Below are 18,514 nucleotides of genomic sequence, written 5' to 3'. Positions count from 1 at the left end.
AAAAAGGGAAGGAGTGAACAAATGAAAGAAGGAGGGAAGGAAGGAAATTCCTTCATAAGAAACAACTAAGAAATCTTCCATAAAATGCTGATGTAGAGTCAAGGCAAAGACAGCTTATGGCCTGGTCAGATAGAAAGGAACAGGCTTGAGCTATGTAGTGTTCTCTGTTACAGCTGTACTGGAAATGGACCTCCCTTCCTACTGGCAAATGAGTAAACAGAGAAGAAACCAGAGAACAGAGTCCTCACTACCATACATACAAACACTTCATTCTGAGAAGCTAAAAAAAAAAAAAAAAAAAAAAAAAAAATCACAGGGAAATTTGGGGTTCCTTAAATCCTCTCCCTTCCAATCCCCCAGCCTTAAGTAAAAGAGAGAAGGTTACTGGAGAAAAGTGGCACAGACCCCTTTACTCCTCCCACCTGTTTAGGGTCAGTGGGTTCCCCTGGGGCTCTAAGAGTCTCCTTCAACAGCAAACAAGGCCAGCAGTCTCCTTTAAGTCACTGCACCCCAGAGAGTTTCTCTCTGTCCGTCTGGTCCAAACTATCATACAGTTCCTGCATGCCACATTTTCTCTTTCTGAGCTCTCAAATTTATATTCTTAGAGCCCTAGACCACACCCCCTCTGTGCCATACAAGGCAGGCCATTACCATCTGGCAAAGACCATGCCCTGCACAAGACAATTATCAGCTGTAGACAAACTAAAGCCCAACTAAAATCCCACACTTGGGCTTAAAACAAAAACATATTTACCTAACATAAATGAGTTTTTAAAGAAACCAAAACTTCCACTCCACAACCCCCTGGATTACAAGTGTCTTAAGAAAAGAGCCTTGTTTTTCTCTATATAAATGGACAGGGCAATGCATACATATCACAGAAGATGTTTAAACTGTTTGATTGACGTGGCTTACCATTTTGCTTAAGATCTTTGGAAAGGAATTCCTATGGGTCCCTCAAACTTTTCATGGACCTGTTTATTAGTAACCTGTAAATGGAAGATTACATTCCTAATGTTTTTTTTTTTTTTCCCAAAATTACTAATCAGGCTTCAGACTAGAACAGGAGAACTCATGCCAAGACCTGGTAACACTCACAAAGAACTCAGGCAACAAAAGAAGGTGATTCTGGGTGACTCTTTGTTATCCTATTACCTGGGGAGGAAATGTGAATTATGCCAAGCCAAGAGAGGATTCCCTCATTCATCTCCCTTCACCTTGAATAATTCATTGGCATAGTCACTTCTTCCTACAACAAGCCCAGACTACAGCTTCTTACTGTGTCTTAATGAATTTCAGTTGTACCCCCCCCCCCCATCTCTGCATCTACATTGCCTTCTTTGGCACTATATTTAAACATTTTTGGTACTAATTCTTCAGACTCCAAAGCTTGATACAGTCTGTGGTTTTAGATTTTGTTTCATCTGTAACCCAGACAGTTTAGCTGAAGGGAGATTAGTTTGTTCAAGGTCATGGGCTTGGCCTCTGACATATTTTACTTCCTCTTCCAAAGGCTGCCCTTTTTGATCCCATCCCCAGCAAATGTATTTATATAACCTGATCTAATTGTTGAATTATTGGGGGGGGTGTAAAGTACAGAGACACTCTACCCCCTTGAACCTGCCTTCCTGATAAAGGGCCAGTAGTCCTTAACTGATAATTAGGTCAATAACCAGGCTCTCCTTTACAAAAAGAAGATGGGAATTAATGCAAATAAAAAAAAAATCATGCACCATTTTGTAAAAACAAGACACAAAATTACTTGTACCATATGAATAAAACCAGGTGGAAACACCTACAGTTACAATGGGCAAAGCATTTCTAAAAAGCCAGAAGATAAAAGAAAAAAAAAAAAAGGATACTACAGTAACAGGATTAAGAATGGGTTTATTCTTTCCTCTGCATTTTCTCACAGTATTGTTTATATTAGTAGACAAGATTCTCAAAAAATCTATCTTCAGGTTATGCTTTTCCTTTTGTATCCAAATAAAATAGTTTAATATCAATCATAGTAGTTTCCTCTGATTAAAAATTATCTCAGTGGGGCCAGGTGCTTAGCTCAGTGCTAGAGTACCTAGTCTGGCATGCACAAAGCCTTAGATTCCATCCTTCCCACTAAAAAAAATGAACAAAGTGAGATAAAATATCTACAGTATATGCAGGGATGAAGACTTTGATCCCTGTCCCTTTGCCATTGTCTCCAGGCTTTCTCTGGTAGCATTCATCAGCCTCCTTTTTAGTGTAGAATCACCTTGAACTGAAACTGCCAAGCCTGTTGTCTTGAAGACCATCTGGGAGACAAAGGCTACCAGAATTACACAAACACAATGGAATTTCAGCTAGAGGTCAAACAGCGTCATCCTTCTGCTTATGGTCATGTTGGCTCTGCATATTCCTCATTGGCCCTGTTCTTTGCGGTGTGCTCAAGCTGCCCCCAGCCAGGCTCTTTCTAGGGTTATCAGCCATTTTCCTTGGAGAATACATCACCAGAGCCGAGTTTCACAGACTGTGTAAGTTAGCCTGGGCAGCAATTGTGGAAAAGTCATTCAAGGCACTGGAAGACCTAAGGAAATGGCAGGGGGCACGGAGACAGCGAGTGGATAGACAGGAAATTGCAGAGGCTGCCATTTCCAGCTACTACATTTGCAAAGAAAGGGTCACACGTTTTCTCTAACCACCTCCCCTTTGGAGCTCTTGAACTGCAGTGTAGAGGATGTACTGAAGCGCGGTGAGGTTAGAAAGAGGCGACTTCAAATACGCCGCTAGCCAGGTAGAATGGTGGCAGGGTCTATCCTGCAATAGCACAGAAGTGACGGTAGAGGGTGTGAAAAAGATGCAAGCATTAACTTATGGGAACAGGACGATGGAGTCAGTTTCAGTTAGATACCAGAACCTGGGGAGCAGAAGGCTAGTTAAGAGATGGGAGAAAGCTTGTTCAAAGGACGGGAGACACCAGGTTCCCTACTTGGGTCCATGTTGCTCACATGCTGAAATGTTTATATTTTGGCAGAAACTAGAGATTTAGTCTTGGTGAGGTTTAGAGAGCTCTGGACTTGGGGAACCCAGGCATGGTCGAAGTGATACCTGCATTTACAAAAGGACAGTTTCCATCATAGCTGGTGACATCCCCAGCAGGGCTCCTAGCTGGGCTCTGAGAACACTGCAAGACCTAAGATCACAGACTGTGATGGCTAGTTTTATGTTAACTTGGCCCAGGATAGAATCATCAGTGAAAAGGGAGCCTCAGTAGAGAAAATGTCTGCATAAGATGGGCTATAGGCAAGCCTGTGAGACATTTTCTTTAAAGTTTAAATGATTTTTTTTTCTTTTTAACTTCTTTTTGGTTCTTTGTGCATTTCTTATCATGCACCCCGATCCCACTTACCCTCTCTCCTGGCACCCACCCTCCACCTTTGCAACCTCCCCTGCAACAGAGAACATTTTTAAAAATCTGATTGTGGAAGCTGTAAGTGTGTAACAGTTTTTCCACACTATACAGTTTTGTCCACACTTCTTTGCTTGTAAATGTTCATTGCAGTGATACATTGGTCTGGTTTGAGGCCTCTGGCTTCTGCTACTCTGTCAATAGTGGAACCTCACTGGGAATTCTCTCAGACATCCTGTTGTTGCTCAGTGTCATGGAGATCCTGTAGTTTTGGATCTGTAGGACTGGCCCTTCATGTACTACAGCAATTCATCAATGCGATAGATGTTGGCGTGGGCCAATTCAAAGCTCTGGATATGGGCCTGAGAGAGATCTGAGCTGGTCAGCCTGCTGGCTCTCCCACTCTCACACCCTTGGGGCCAGCTCACTGGCAATGCCCTCAACCAGGGCCAGCTCTACTTTGCTGCCCAGGTGAGGGGCGGGACCCGCTTTTCCAGAGTGCTGCAGCTGGCTAGGGGCAAGGTCAGCTCCCCTGCTCTCATTCATCCAGGGCCAACCATCCCATGATGCCCATACAAGGGGCGGGGCTAGTTCTTCACAGCCCTCAGACATCAGCTGTCCCCGGGTGGCAGTCCAGACCAGGGACATCGCCTGACCTTTGGTGGTAACACCCTGCTGCTGTGGGGCATGGAGTCAGACATGGCCTGCGGTGGCAGTACAGGCCAGGACAGCACCATGGTTCCAGGTGGCATCACCGGCTACTCACATCAGGCTGTTCCTCACTGCCGCGGGGTCTCCAGTTCTGCCTCTTCATTGTGCCCACATTCTTTTGCTTCTCTTTTTCTTCCATCTCTCCACCATTTACTTGCTCCTGGGGTCTCACGAGTGCTATGCCCTGCTCTGCATCATGGCACCAGGCAGGGTCACCTTGGGCATGGTCAGCCCCCAGAGGCCTGGAAGGTGCTGGATTGGTGGTCATCTCAGGCTTGCTCCCCATCCTGCCTCATGGTGCCAATCTGGTGGTCATCTTGGGCTCATTCTTGCGCATTCTTGTCCCAGGCAGGGATCTTCTAGTCCCTGGCTCACTTCCCACCCTGGGAGCCCTTCCAGGCCTGGGTGGCACTGGACTGGTGGCCATCTTAATCTTAGGGTTTTTTTTTTTTTTTTTTGCCAGGGAATGTTAGGTTACTAATCATTCAGATGTTCACAGGTCAGAACACTGAGCGTAGATATGACCTCTCTCCTCTCTGCCACCGACTGACACACATGTGACACACCTGCAGTGCCTCTAGGGGCATCTGTAGGCATTTTCATAACTAGTGATTGGTGTGGGAAAGTCCAGCCTATCGTGGGCAGGTGATTCTGGGTTCCATAAGAAAGCAGGTTGAGCAAGGCCTTGTGGAGCAAGCCAGTAAGCAGCAGTCCTTCATGGCCTCTGCATCAGCTCCTGCTTTCCAAGTTTCTGCCCTGCTTGAGTTCCTGTCCTGACTTCTTTCAGTGATGGATTATGGTGTGGAAGCGTGAGCCTAATAAACTCATTTCTCTCCACCTTCTTTTCGGTCACGGTGTCTCATCGTAGCTATAGTAACCCTATCTAAGACATGAGCCCTGAATTTTTCCACAAAAAAAAAAAAAAAAAAAAAAAAAAAAAAAAAAACAAAAAACAGCCCATGGGTGTTTGTCCAGAAGGTTTCCGTATGCCTCTCTTCTCTTTCAGCATAAGGACACACACTGTGACATATAAACCGATTTCTAAGAATCAGCAAAATACTTAAGGAAGTTTAAAAAGAAAAGAAAAACAAACCAACATGAAGGAAAAAAAATACATTTGTAAGGAAAAAAAAAGACTATGTATAATGAAAACTTGGAAGACATCTATCATCAGTGAACCCTGATACTCTGTGTGGGACATGAAGTCATGCCCTTGGCCGATGCCATGGGAACTGGAGCTGAGAGCTGGCATCCACTACTCCAGCCTACCAGCCGGAGGCACAGGGTGAAGTCTGAGAGCCCTATGCTCATTAATTTAGCCAACATTTATGAACAGCTGCTCAGTGCCTGTCCTGATGATGCTCACAGGGACCCAGCAGTGACAAGACAGACAGGGTGCTCATTGCCTTGGCCACCGTTCACCCTGAGTTCCCACAGCACAGTGCACTCTGCCCCACTGCACACGTTTTCTCTCCCGACTGCTTTTTTCTATTCTGCCCCTTGGAACTTCACACTGTACGTTTCATACAGGAGCTCTGACACATCATAGATAAAAGGAAATTCTGAGCCCATGCAATTCTCAGTACTGCCTTCTGAGTACATGTAACTCTTAGTGCTGCCTTTGAGAAACAGAGAAGTGTCCTTTGCCCTACGCGGTGTCCATTACCATCCGCAGAACGGAGCTGGGCCAATGGGAGAACACTGCAAAAATGCCAAGGAGGCAACTCTCGTGTGCCCTCTGATGGTCATCTGGGGCTAGTTCTAGCCCTCTGTGACAGTCCTTTCGTACAGCTGTGCTGGAGCTAGCATCGATGACTAATAGTAAAAATAAATAAATAAATAAATAAATAAATAAATAAATAAATAAATTTAGAATCTTTGAACTTAGCAGACAACCAGCTTCCACCAATCATAAGCTAAGAATGTCATCATATAACATTGTAGGCTTATAGGAAAGCTGCACCATCTGAATGCACCTACCTTTCAGAAGTACCCACCAAAGTAAACTTGCCTTGATTTATGACTGTCTTTGTTCTATAAGACTTTATGAAACTGCTTCCATGTAGGAGCGTAGAATTTAGGGTAACCTAACTATTTTCATGGACCATTGTCATTCAGAATGGTTCCAGGCTGGAGTTTTCGTGTCGAAAGAGCCAGCTGAAAGGACAGAACTGCATGGCCGGAACACTTGATCAGGAAGCTTAGTGGCACAGGGTGTGGACGCTCATGTACCCACATTCAAGAGTGTGTCTTCAACAAGTGCCCATTTAGCACTTTCACATAAATACTATGTTTTGGATCTAAGTCCCTTTTTTTAATTTTATTTTTTTCTTATCAGTTACATTTTATTAACTCTGTATCCCAGCCGTGTCCCGATCCCTCATTCCCTCCCAGCCCCTCCCTCATCTCCACCGTGCCCCTTTCCAAGTCCACTGATAGGGGGGACCTCCTCCCCATTCATCTGATCCTGTTTTATCAGGTATCTTCAGGACTGGCTGCAAAGTCCTCCTCTGTGGCCTAGCAGGACTCTAAGTCCCTTTTAAAGCCCCCTTTGTTTCTATTACCACCTAGAATTCAAGTCTGGCCCCAGCATTCTAAGCTCTGTGTCCCTCTCAAGCTGCCTCATCACTCCAGGAATACAGCATATAAAAATGTTTCTAAAGCTGCCGTGTGCTGGGCATAAATTCTTGGTATCATGGATACAAAGGGGCTGTTATGAAATTCCACCCACTTCTTCATCCCAGGTTCACAGGGGATGATAGCCTACAGTCCTTGGATCCCTGTCTGACAAGTCAAGTCCCTCTGTCCTTCCCTACAGTTTCTGCTTTATAGGCTGGTTATACTCGAGAGCTAGGGACCTCTTAAGTCTTCTATGATCTGAGGCCTGCTAAGTATGAGCAACTGTCCACACTCCAGGCTCCATTTATTCGTCTCTCTAGAACTTCCCTCCTTACAAGCACTCCCCCTTTTGTCTGCTCTCATAGTGGGGTTGGAACTCAGACCCCTGAGTATGTCACGTAGGTGCTCTTCTGCTAAGCAATGTCCCCAGTCCCTTCCTCCAGCAATTCCAACACTTAAACCAACACCCTACATATCACTTCCAGATGAACTTGTCACTGTCTCCATGAGTCTTTCTAGTGTCCACCCTTTAAGCTTGTGTTTAATGTCATCCTAGAATAAAGCCTAGATAATTCTTTGTGCAGAACACAGCACATTTGAGATGTTATCTGAGAGAGGCCAACTACCAAGGTTGACCCTGGCTATCTCTGACAACTTGGATTAGTGGGGGGATCATCATTATTTCTGAAAGAGTAAGTAGTTTCTCAGTATGTTTAAACTATGCAAACAGTGTGGGTTTTTTTTGTATATTTTTTCTTTATTATTATGATTTATTATAATTTATTCACTTTTTTATATTAACCACAGGTTATTTACTTTATTTGTATCTCAGCCATAGCCCCCTCCTTCACTCCCTCCCAATCTCACCCTTCCTCCCTCATCTCCTCCCTGTCCCTTTCCAAGTCCACTGCTGGGGAAGGTCCTCCTCCCCTTCCATCGGATCCTAGCTTATCAGGTATCCTCAGGACTGGCTGCCACATCCTCCACTGTGGCCTAGCAAGGCTGTTCTTCCCCCGGGGGTGGGCATGAGAGGTAAAGGAGCCAGCCACTGAGTTCATGTCAGAAACAGTCCCTGTTCCCCTTATTAGGGAAGCCCACTTAGACACTGAGCTACCATGGACTACATCCAAGCACGGGTTCTAGGTTATATCCATACATGGCATGGTCCTTGGTTGGAGAAACAGTCTCATAGAGGACCCCTGTGCCCTGATATATTTTGTCCTTGTGGAGCTCCTGTCCTCTCCTGGAAACAGTATGTTTTATATGGAATACCTTTCCTTCCTGGGGTCTAGGATTTGTACATAGTTAGGGAAAAGATGTCTGTGGTAAACTCCTTCTGTAAAAGCCTTGAGCATTGGTTCTGCTTTGCTAAATAGCATCTTTCTGTGCTTTTAACTTTTGCAGTAGGAGGGATTAAATACATCTTGTAACTTCCAAGAAGCCTAGAAGCTTGCTTTGTTTCCTCTAGACATCTCTCCAGGCATCTTCCCCCTCTGCTGATTTTCTTCTGCATCCTTCTGCACATGGTCCCAACCATTGCCTGAGTCCTGTGAGTGCATCCAGAAAATTATTCACTGACTCTAGAGATGGTCTCGGTTGTCTCTGCTGTTTTATCCTTTCTTCTTTTCCATGCTTTTTGTTGTTTTGTTTTTTATTCTGCTATGGACTCTAGTTAATCCAGTTCATTTTAGACACTCCTTGGGCATGCCTGGTCCTATAGCCTTACTCAGCCTAAACTACCTCCAGCTCTGTCAGACTTAAATGCTTCCTTCTTCAAGGCCTGTGCCAAGCCCTCCCTCCTCCACCAATTCTCAAAGGATGGGACAGCCTTGGAGAATGCTTCTTCCTCTGAATATCATTTGGCAATTTGCATACAGTCTTGATAATTGTAAATTAAAATCTATGTATTTGTGCTCTGCTTTCTCAATTCAAGTGTAAGTACTCGATGGGGGTTTCGTCTGATCCCCGGCAAAGTCTCCTTGTAGTTCTTCTGGGGATACTGAGAAACCGGAAGTGGCCCCAGTGCTGTCCCACCTGTTCTGGGCTCATTGATTCGTGTGTCTTGCTCTCCTACGTGTGTTAGCTTCCACGTTCTTCCCACCCCACAACCTTTGACCCTAGAGCCTCCAGGAAAGTAACTTCTTCACTATCTCCAGACTTCTATCTTATCCTTTCTTCCTCCATCACTACTTAAATTTTCTGGGTTTCAATACTTACTGATAATTTGGTCACTGACGTGAGTCTCGACAGCATATAAAGCTCTCTGACTTCTAATATATTCTTCACTTCCATTCAGGCATGACACAGTTGAGAGAGTGTGAGGCATGAGGCTTGTTGACGTCACCATGGACTGGTCAGCAATCTCAGGGCTTATACCAGCCAGGATCTGTCATGCCAGACCAAACGAAGTGGTTCAGTTCCTTGGTAGTTGCTGATGGCTAAGTCTCTACTCAAATGACAAATGACAACGACAGTTTCTCTATTAATCAGTTTATTGCAATTGACTCAAAAGCAGAATAAACAAAAATAACAATGTATATAATCTACTAAATTTAAAAATAAATAAAATAAAATAATTTAATTGTATCATATTTGAAATCTTGGGAGGCAGAGGAAAAAAAAATCACGAGTTCAAAGCCACCCTGAGATGCATAGCAAGCTTCTGTCTCAAAACAAATTAAAAAAAAAAAATCTCCCCTCTCCCCTCTGCCACCACATATAACACAAAGTAATGTTTAGGATACAACTCAGTGCTTGGATGCTTGCCAAGCCAAGTATATGCTGGGTCCTGGGTTCAGTCCCCAATACTGCAAAATAAAGAAATGCCTCTACATGCAGAACACCAGTAACTTTGTGTCTCTGTGGATGAAGTTGTTGAAATGTGAGATGTGTCTTAAACGGCCTAAAGGAGGTTATTATCTTAACTTCCAGATGTCAACCTTAAATGGAAAAGTCCCAGATACCAACTCTCCTATTTGTGTATTGGTTCATGTTTCTTAAGGTGATTCTCAGACATCCCTTGGCTCTCTTATAGCGTGGTTTGTGAGGAAAAGCTCAAAATGGAATTAGAGCTTTCAAAGCATAGTTACATTAATCATAATTAAAATGCCAGTATACTTAGATCTACAGAAGTCCTAACACAGCAAAACATACATCCCAACACGGCCCAACAGGAAAAAGATGACTCACTTCAGAGGGGCTAAGGAGGCCTGACAAAAGGAAGACTTAGGAAGGTGTGGTTCTGGTTACGAAAATCCAACAAAAGTCCAACCCTTCACCCATGGGAACCTCAAAGGCACACCAGAACCCAGCCATGGCTAGGGCTACAGGATTCAGAAGGGCAATGCAGTCACTGCCACACAGGTATGGGGCCTGTCTGGCCACGTTCATTCTCCTGTTGGTACCTGAGGTTTACTAAACCTGGTAGAGCTGGAGAAGAAGGAAATCATCTCTTGCAGCAGAGCTGGTGGAGAGCTGAGATGTGATCTAGAGAGCCTCTCCAGGCCTGTGCGATGAACCAGCTGTCCTGCACTTGCTCGCACACCTCACTCAAGCCTCTAGCCACACTGCTGTCATCCTCCCTAGTCTTCTCTTTGGTTCTTGGAGTCCTATTTTACTTCAAAGACCAACAGTCTTCCGAGCTTCCCCACCAAACCCACTCACTCAGGGGGATTAGCATTAAGTTTGCCTATGTAGACTAGTCATCCAAAAAGGGTTTCCAAAACACAGCGGAGGTCTGCTACCCCTTTTGTGTAAGAATTGGAAATCCTGGATAGTGAGGAGGCTCTGATCCACCAAATCCAGCTTCTTTCTGGGCTTTGGCTTGTTGCAAATGGTCACCTTATTTTTCAAGGTGACCTTATTGTTTTATCCCTGGCCATTGCATCTGCATAACAGCCAGAGGCAAAGAGGAAGAAATGATAATGCATCAAGAGGCAGAAAAGATGCCTTTCGGGGAGCTTTCAGGAGAAAGAACTTCCATTGAACTTCCTTAGCAGAACTCAGGCTAATGGCCCCCACCAATTAAACAAACAGTGGCCCTAGTTAATTCTAATTGGCTATTAAAATCAAGGGACCCCTTAACTTTTATTCACCTGATGTAATAGTCATCTCAGAGACTTACTGCCACTGTCTACTAAAATAGGCCTAGTCCCGGACACTTCTAGCCTCCATGCAATCCATTCTAGGCCTAGAATGTTTTTAGCTCCTAATGTTTACTGCTGAATAAGCTCACCATTTCTTGCTCTTTTTGAGCTCTGGATGGCTGGTTTAACTTAGCTGTTCTGGCTCAAACTCCTCTCCAAGCCAACTGATTCAAACTGGCATCTCTCAGCTTCTGACTGAATTGCTCAGATTGGCATCATTCTAACTTTTGTAATATGTTACAATCTTTTGGCTCCTCATTCTCTGGCTCATTCTGTCTGCACATGTGTCTAGCTTGTTCTCCAACTTCTCTCTGTAAAACTGCTTCCTCTCCCTCTCATTCTCTGTGCTGCTCCCTTAAGTAGGTTCCCTTTCCCTTCTCTCCTCTCATGATAGTTGAGCATATCCTAGTCTGCCAAATCTTTCTCTGATTTGTTACTTTGTCTGCTACTCAATTAGACATCACTTACAAACAAAGAGTGCTTCATTCTTTTTAATTTAATTTAATTTTATTAATTACACTTTATTCACTTTGTATCCCCCCATAAGCTCCTCCCTCCTCCCTTCCCGGTCTCACCTTCCCTCCCCTTTCTTCACGCATGCCCCTCCCCAAGTCCACTGATAGGGGAGGTCCTCCTCTCCTTCCTTCTGATCTTAGTCTATCAGATCACATCAGGAGTGGCTGTATTATTGTCATCTTCTGTGGCCTGGTAAGGCTGCTCCCCACTCAGGGGGAGGTGATCAAAGAGCAGGCCAATCAGATTATGCCAGAGGCAGTCCCTCTTCCCATTGCTATGTAACCCACTTGGACATTAAACTGCCATGGACTACATCTGTGCAGGGGTTCTAGGTTATCTCCATGCCTGGTACTTGGTTGGAGTATGAGTCTCTGGGAAGACCCCTGTGTTCAAATTTTCTGGTTCTGTTGCTCTCCTTGTGGGGTTCCTGTCCTCTCCAGATCTTACTATTTCCTACTTCTTATATAAGATTCCATGCAGTCTGCCCAATAGTTGGCCATAAGTCTCAGTGTCTGATTTGATAGTCTGCAGAGAGTGCTTCTTCATTCTATAAACTAACTTTACCTTTATTGTTTGGAATTAAAGGTGTGTACCACCATACCTGGACCTAAGCTTTTCTTTACCTGAAACTTTCACTATACCAGGCTGGCCTTCAACTTGCTTGCCTCTGTCTCGTAGGATTAAAAGCGTGTCTATATTGTAGCCAGATCACACATATCTAGAAGGTCTTAGGATGTGATCTCTTGCCAGAGCAGCCATGTTCTGAATTAAAATTCCTCTACAGGACTGTAGTATAAAAATTAAGCAAATTGGTTGGACAACTAGATGACTGACTCTCCTTGGCATTACCCACTTATGAATATATGCGCCCTACTATTTGCTTCTCTGCTCTTTAAAAATGCTCAGATCTTTCTCAAGTAAAAAGGAACACATTTGAATCTTCTGATATTCTTTACAGTTACCTTTTTAAAAATCTGACATTTTTTAACCCTTCTGACCAGGCTCTTTTTTTGGAAACCCAGCAATGCCTTGGTGTAGTAGAAGTTTTGGTTGTGTTATGTGGGTATGCTTTTGTTGTAGTCTCAAGTGTGGGATGTGAGAATGTTTTGTCCATAACTGATAGCAGCCTCATGAGAGGCAAGTGATCTTTGTCAGCTGAAAAACTGTAGGCTTTAGATTTTCAAACACTTTCTTTATTTAAGGTTCTTAAACACTTCTACCTCCATTTCCACACTCTGGCCTTAAGTAGATTAGTAGAGCAAGAGACTGTAGACCTCTTTTAGTTACATCCTGCTGATGGGTTCTTTGGGAATTTCCAAACTCAGCTTTTTTGGATAGCAGCAGTTTAGTCAAATAGCAAAGCAGGAGCTCAGCTGCAAGCAGCAGCAACAGCAAGCAGCTTCTCTATAGCTTGTTTGTTAAAGACATGGTAACCAGACTATGCTATCATGAGGTGAGGTCTACAGAGGTAGAGCATAGAAGAAGGGTTTGTTTACGTATGTTAGAGAATTGTGTCTTTCAAGAGGATGTTGGGATCCTAGTCACTCCCTCTCTCATTTTTCTTTGCTTCCTGGCTGGCAGAAGGTGAGCATCCTTATTCCACTCTGCCATCTTCTCCCTGCCACAAACTTCCATCTCACACGAGCCCGAAAGCAATGGAGTCCACTAACCACTGACCTCTGAAATGTGGGGTCCAAATAAACTGTTTCCTCCTTTTAGGTTTTCTCTGGAATTTTCACACAGAAACAGAAAACTGACTGGCCCAGCTTCTGTGGCAGCATTTATACTGTGCCTGGATTCCTGGCTATTTCCATTGCCCCATCTCAGTCTTATGGGCTTGTTTTCTGTCACATGCTGAGCCTCCTTTTTACATGATAGAATGCATTTTATGTCTTTGTGTGTGCATGTATTGTAGAGAGCACAGAAAATGAATAATTAAGAAGTGATTTCAAACCCCCTGTTCAAAGGAAGCCCATTGGTTGCTCAGTTTCCAAGTGGGTATCCTAGTAAGGGGAACAGAGACTGTCCTGGACATGAACTCAGTGGCTCACTATTTGATCACCTCCCCCTGGGGGAGGGGTGCAGCCTTGCCAGGCCACAGAGGAAGATAATGCAGCCAGCCTTGATGAGATCTGACAAGTTGGGTCAGATAGAAGGGGAGGAGGTCCTCCCCGATCAGTGGACTAGAGTAAGGGCAAAGAAGAAAAAGAGGAAGGGTGAGTGGGAGTGGGAGGAGACAAGGGAGGGGGCTGCAGTGGGAATACAAAGTGAATAAATTGTAATAAATAAATATATAAATAAAATTAAATTAAAAAAAAAGAAGTGAGTTCACCTGGGTGGTAGTGGTACACACACTTGAAAGGCAGAGGCAGGCAGATCTCTGAGTTTAAGGCCAGCATGGTCTACACAGAGAGTTTTAGTACACAGAGCCAGAATGACACAGTGAACCCTGTCTCAGAAAAAAAAAATGACAATAGAAGTGGGTGTAGGTATGCCAGGTGGTGACAAGTGTTATGAAATTAAGTTCAAGTTCTCAGGCCTACGTGCCCAAGACCAGGATAAAATTCAACAGGTGAATAATAATAATACTTGCTGCTTAGAATAAAACAATGATGATAATGCATGTTCTGCTGGAGTTAAAGATCATAACATCCTACTATGCTCCTTACTCCTAGAAAGCTGGAAGGCCCCCAAGAGCTTCTCTATCCTAAATCCCAGCCAATTATCTTAAGGTGCTTTGTCTAGCTACCTAGCTACAACACAATACACTTGGAACAAAATCGATTATGCTTAGCTGGCCATGCTGCCCCGCTTGCTTCCTATACCTGGTTACCTCGTTGTTACCTGTTACAGTTTTTCATTTAAAAAAAACAAAAAACAAAAAACAAAAAACAAAAAAACAACTGCCTTAGAAACAGACTGATGTCATAGTCTGGCTCCTGAGTCCAGATTATGGCCCTGGTCAGTTTTGTTCAGCTTTCCATAAACTTCCATCAGTTTGAGTCTGGTGTCTGAGTGGTCAGTGTGTGGCTATTCCCAAACCCAAAATATCCCTACAAACCTTTCAAGCTACAAATCCACCAATGGATTTGTTCCATAGTGAGATCAGAGCACTCATGATACAGTCATCTTTCACCCTTGCTGAACTGAATGGATTAACTATTTTTTTCTTGTTGTTAGGGGCAAAATCTTTGGCCAAAGCAGCTCAAGGAAGGAAGCATTTATATTGGCCATGGTTTGAGGGGATGCAGTCTATGATGGAATGCAAGGCATGAAGATGAGAACATTAAGGGACTACTCATATGGTTCCCACAGTCAGGGCCAAGCAGAGAGAGAGATGAAAGCTAGTCCACAGCTTATGTTTCCCTTATTTGCTTGATTGTGTTTGGTATCCCAGTCTGAGGGATGATGATGCCAATATTCAGGGTAGGCCTTTCCATCTCAGTTACGCCTTCCTGGAAACACTCAAACAAATAAGTCCATAAGTGTGTCTCCTGAGTGATTCCAAGTCCAGTCAAGTTGACAGTAAAAATTAACCATCACAGGGACCAAGCTTTTAACACAAAAGAGGGACATTTAAGATCCAAATTTGTGGGGCTAGAGAGATGGCTCAGCTGCTGAGAGCACTTGCTGCTCTTGCAGAGGACCTGGGCTCAGTTCCCAGCACCTGAGTAGAAGCTCACAACTGTCTATAACTTTGGTTCCAAAGTATCTAATGTCTTCTTTTGGCTTCTTCAGGAGCTACTCACACATGTTGCACAGATATACATGCCAGCAAAACATCCATACACTTAAAAAAGTTACATTAAAAACAAGATGCAAACTTGTTTTTAGCAAGTATGGCCATAGAAGACTTTCCTAGAACAATGATTTCCTATAGCTGAGAGTGAAGTCTAACAAAAGATAAACAGGTCATTTGAGATACAGAGTCCTGTTCATTTAAACCTCAATTAAAAGGACAAGAGTAGACTGTAGGAAGGCAAAGGAATTCTGGGAGGTCACTTTACCTAGTACAGCAATGGTCATAGAGGTCAGGGTGACTGGGGTCAGTTAATCCCAAAACGCTCATCCTTCCTGGAGCTGCCTCTGTCTGTCTCTGGCTGGCTGCAGTGTTCCCAGTACACAGTCCTGACAACACTTCTGAACCCTCTAAGGTGAATGTCACTCAGTAAAGTTGGGAAGCAGTAACAAGAGAAACGGCCCTCTGCCTCATTCATACCTAAGTGAATTGCAAATACTCCCAAAATGGGCTGTGAGCTTGCTAGCCACACACTCTCCAAGGAACATAAGCTTTTGTGGGGTCTGGGTCAGACCAGCCAAGCGCCTGTGAGTTTATACATTTTCCTAGGATTTCCCACAGATCCCAGGTAAACTGCTGAGAAAACCTCAGACCATCAGCTCAATGCTTTCTAAAAGGAAAGTCTTGAGAACATGATACCTACCTAGCCCTTGTTACTAAATCTTGGTGAGAAATGGGCTGAGAAAGACCCACAAAATAGTTTTGGTGAGAGTGATCAGGCATTTTGATTCTGCAAGCAAAAGAGTTCTCTTTTAGGAAAGAGTAAAAAAAAAAATCAAGTACTTGCTGAGTGGCTGTCCTATCCCCAAGCTTTCCAAATGGGGGTGAAATTCACCCGTGCTACATTGGATAGCTTCAATGCGATCCTTCTCTCTGCACCCGGCCTGTTTTTTGTGTGCTTGCTTTCTTTTCTTTTTTCCCCCTTTATAATTCATTCGGTGTCTGTACACAAACCTGAAGCCACATTCAGGACAGCCGGTTAACTGATACACCTTGAGGTTTCTGAAAACAAAGTAGCTGAACAGTTTCTGTGAACCAGAGGAGAGGAAGTGCAAATTGGCTGGTGCTCTGTGCTTTCATTCAGAAACCTGCTCGTCTGAACGATTTCCTGACTGTGAAGGTCAATTTGGACTTTGCCCTATTGATCCGCTCAAAGATCATTAAAATAGAGATTCTATCAAAAAAAAAAAAAAAAAAGGAGGGGGCCCAGAGATAGAGGTTCATTAAGCTAATGGTTAGTTAACAATGTACTGGCAACCTTCACAAACAGCTTCTTCCAGCAGACATCTGCATCTCCACCCCCTCCTGACAAGATGATGTTAATCATAGCTCTGTTGAGGTTTGGATGTAGCTCTAGAGGCTCTTGGCCTCTTTCAAGGTCAGTTTTTGAGCTCTGTGGTTCAATTTGAACAGAAGAAAGGGGTCAAAATGTCTTTTTCTGCAGGCTAGCTTTGGCACCTGGATTATTTAAGATTCTTTCAGCAAAAGGACACTGAACATTATAATTAATAATATATTGTAAATATATTATCAATGATATTAACATTGACAATTAACGAAAAAACTAATTAAATAAAATTATTTATCATTAATGGATCAAACTATTAATTGATATTAATTATTAATGTTGCATTATATTATATAGTAAAAATATTGGCTAATGAACCTGAGGAGATGAGATGGAAAGTTTTTCCAGAAAGTGGCTCAAGGCAGCAGTTGCAGCTCTAGCTCCTTGTATCCTCTTGGCATACTTTCATGCCTTTGTTAAGATGCCTGCTCCATTCCCGGCCTCAGTCAACATCGATGTCTAGATGGAGGAAGGGAGCTACTTCCAAACATGTTCTCCAAAGAGTGCAGCAGAGGAGAAATGCCCTGTTACACACAGGCACACTAAGCCGACCAACCAACCAACAACAAAGCCTACCATAGCGCCTCTGAGTCTTGGAGTCTTCATTTATCAAAGCTTCTCACATTACAAAAAACTTTGTTAAGTGATCCTTTTATATATATATATATATGTGTGTGTGTGTGTGTGTGTGTGTGTGTGTGTGTATATATATATATTAAAAAAAAAAAAAAAGAACCAGGTAGTGGTGGCACACGCCTTTAATCCTGGCACTTGGGAGGCAGAGGCAGACGAATCTCTGAGTTCAAGGCCAGAACTTAGTTCTGGTCTACAGAGTGAGGACCAGGATAGCCAGGGCTACACAGAGAAACCCTGTCTCGAAAACAAACAAAACAAAAACAAAAGGAAAAGGAAAGGGTTATTTTATATTTTAATTATGCATACACATCTGCACCTGACTGTAGGTATGTGAGGAGCCCAGAGGGGCATCAGATCCTCTGGACCTGGAGTTACAGAGTGGCCCACCACTCCCAAGTCAACACACCACAGACACTTACACTTTTTATAGTAGCCAGGAAATGTATCCAACCTAGATGTCCACTCACAGGTAATGAATAAAGGAAATGTAATACAGAATAGAATTTTCAGTATCCATAAAAAAAGAAAACAACCTGAAATCCTGACATTTTCAGGACAGTTGGAGCAATCAGAAATCATTATGCTAAGCAAACCAAGGCAGACTCAGAAAGACAAATTATTAGGTTTTTCTCCGCTAAGGAAAGGAGCCAATTCAAGTCAGATTAAAGCATAATGTTTATTGGATGCAGCTCTTGAGCAGGTTCACTGGTCCCAAGGAAGGAAGCTGAGGAACTCACCATGCGGAGAGTTATAGAAAGGAGGGGGAATAGAAAGAGAGAAAGAGTGTGAGATCATAGGAAGAGAGAAAAATGCAGAGTGGGAGGGAACCAAGATGTCTGGATTACATATAGGGAAGCCCAGCCCCTGAGCTGGAAAGCTCTGTTAGAGGGCAGGGTATGCTAGCCAGGCCCTGTAACAGGTAGGAACTGAGGGATGCTGGGAGAACCTGGAGGACAGGTCCACTATGGCATATAAAATATGTACCTTAGTGGCTTGTCCGGGGTCTGAAACCCAACACAAATACCACATGTTGTCTTTTGTATGTAGAGACTAGATATTATGGGCTTGTGTTTATATGTGTACTTATATGAAACTAGAGAAGAAATCACAGGGATGGGAGAAAGAGACCTTAAGGGAGATGGGAAGTAAAGAAGTTAACTGAATACAAGCAATGAGAAAGCAGAAAGGGGACTGAAGGAAGAAAGGGAACCAGCTAGGGGAGAGCAAAGGGCATGAGAGCATGTTGGGGAGTGATGAAGGAGAACAGCACAGTGACACATATTTGTGGAGATGCTCTCATGAAATCCACTGTATATGTTCACATAAGATAGAATAAACAGCATGGATGGAGATCT

General features: G+C 43.5%; 1 pseudogene; it reads right to left on the bottom strand.

Moving 5' to 3' along the window:
* Window positions 1-4,561: 4,561 nt before the first annotated feature.
* LOC132649423 (small nucleolar RNA SNORA17) lies at window positions 4,562-4,684 on the bottom strand (annotated as a pseudogene).
* Between the last annotated feature and the right edge of the window lie 13,830 nt (window positions 4,685-18,514).

This window comes from Meriones unguiculatus, chromosome 19 (genome assembly GCF_030254825.1).
Source record: "Meriones unguiculatus strain TT.TT164.6M chromosome 19, Bangor_MerUng_6.1, whole genome shotgun sequence".
Taxonomy (NCBI): Eukaryota; Metazoa; Chordata; class Mammalia; order Rodentia; family Muridae; genus Meriones; species Meriones unguiculatus.
The sequence above is the reverse complement of the archived record's forward strand: the minus strand, read 5'-3'. Positions and strand labels throughout refer to the sequence as shown.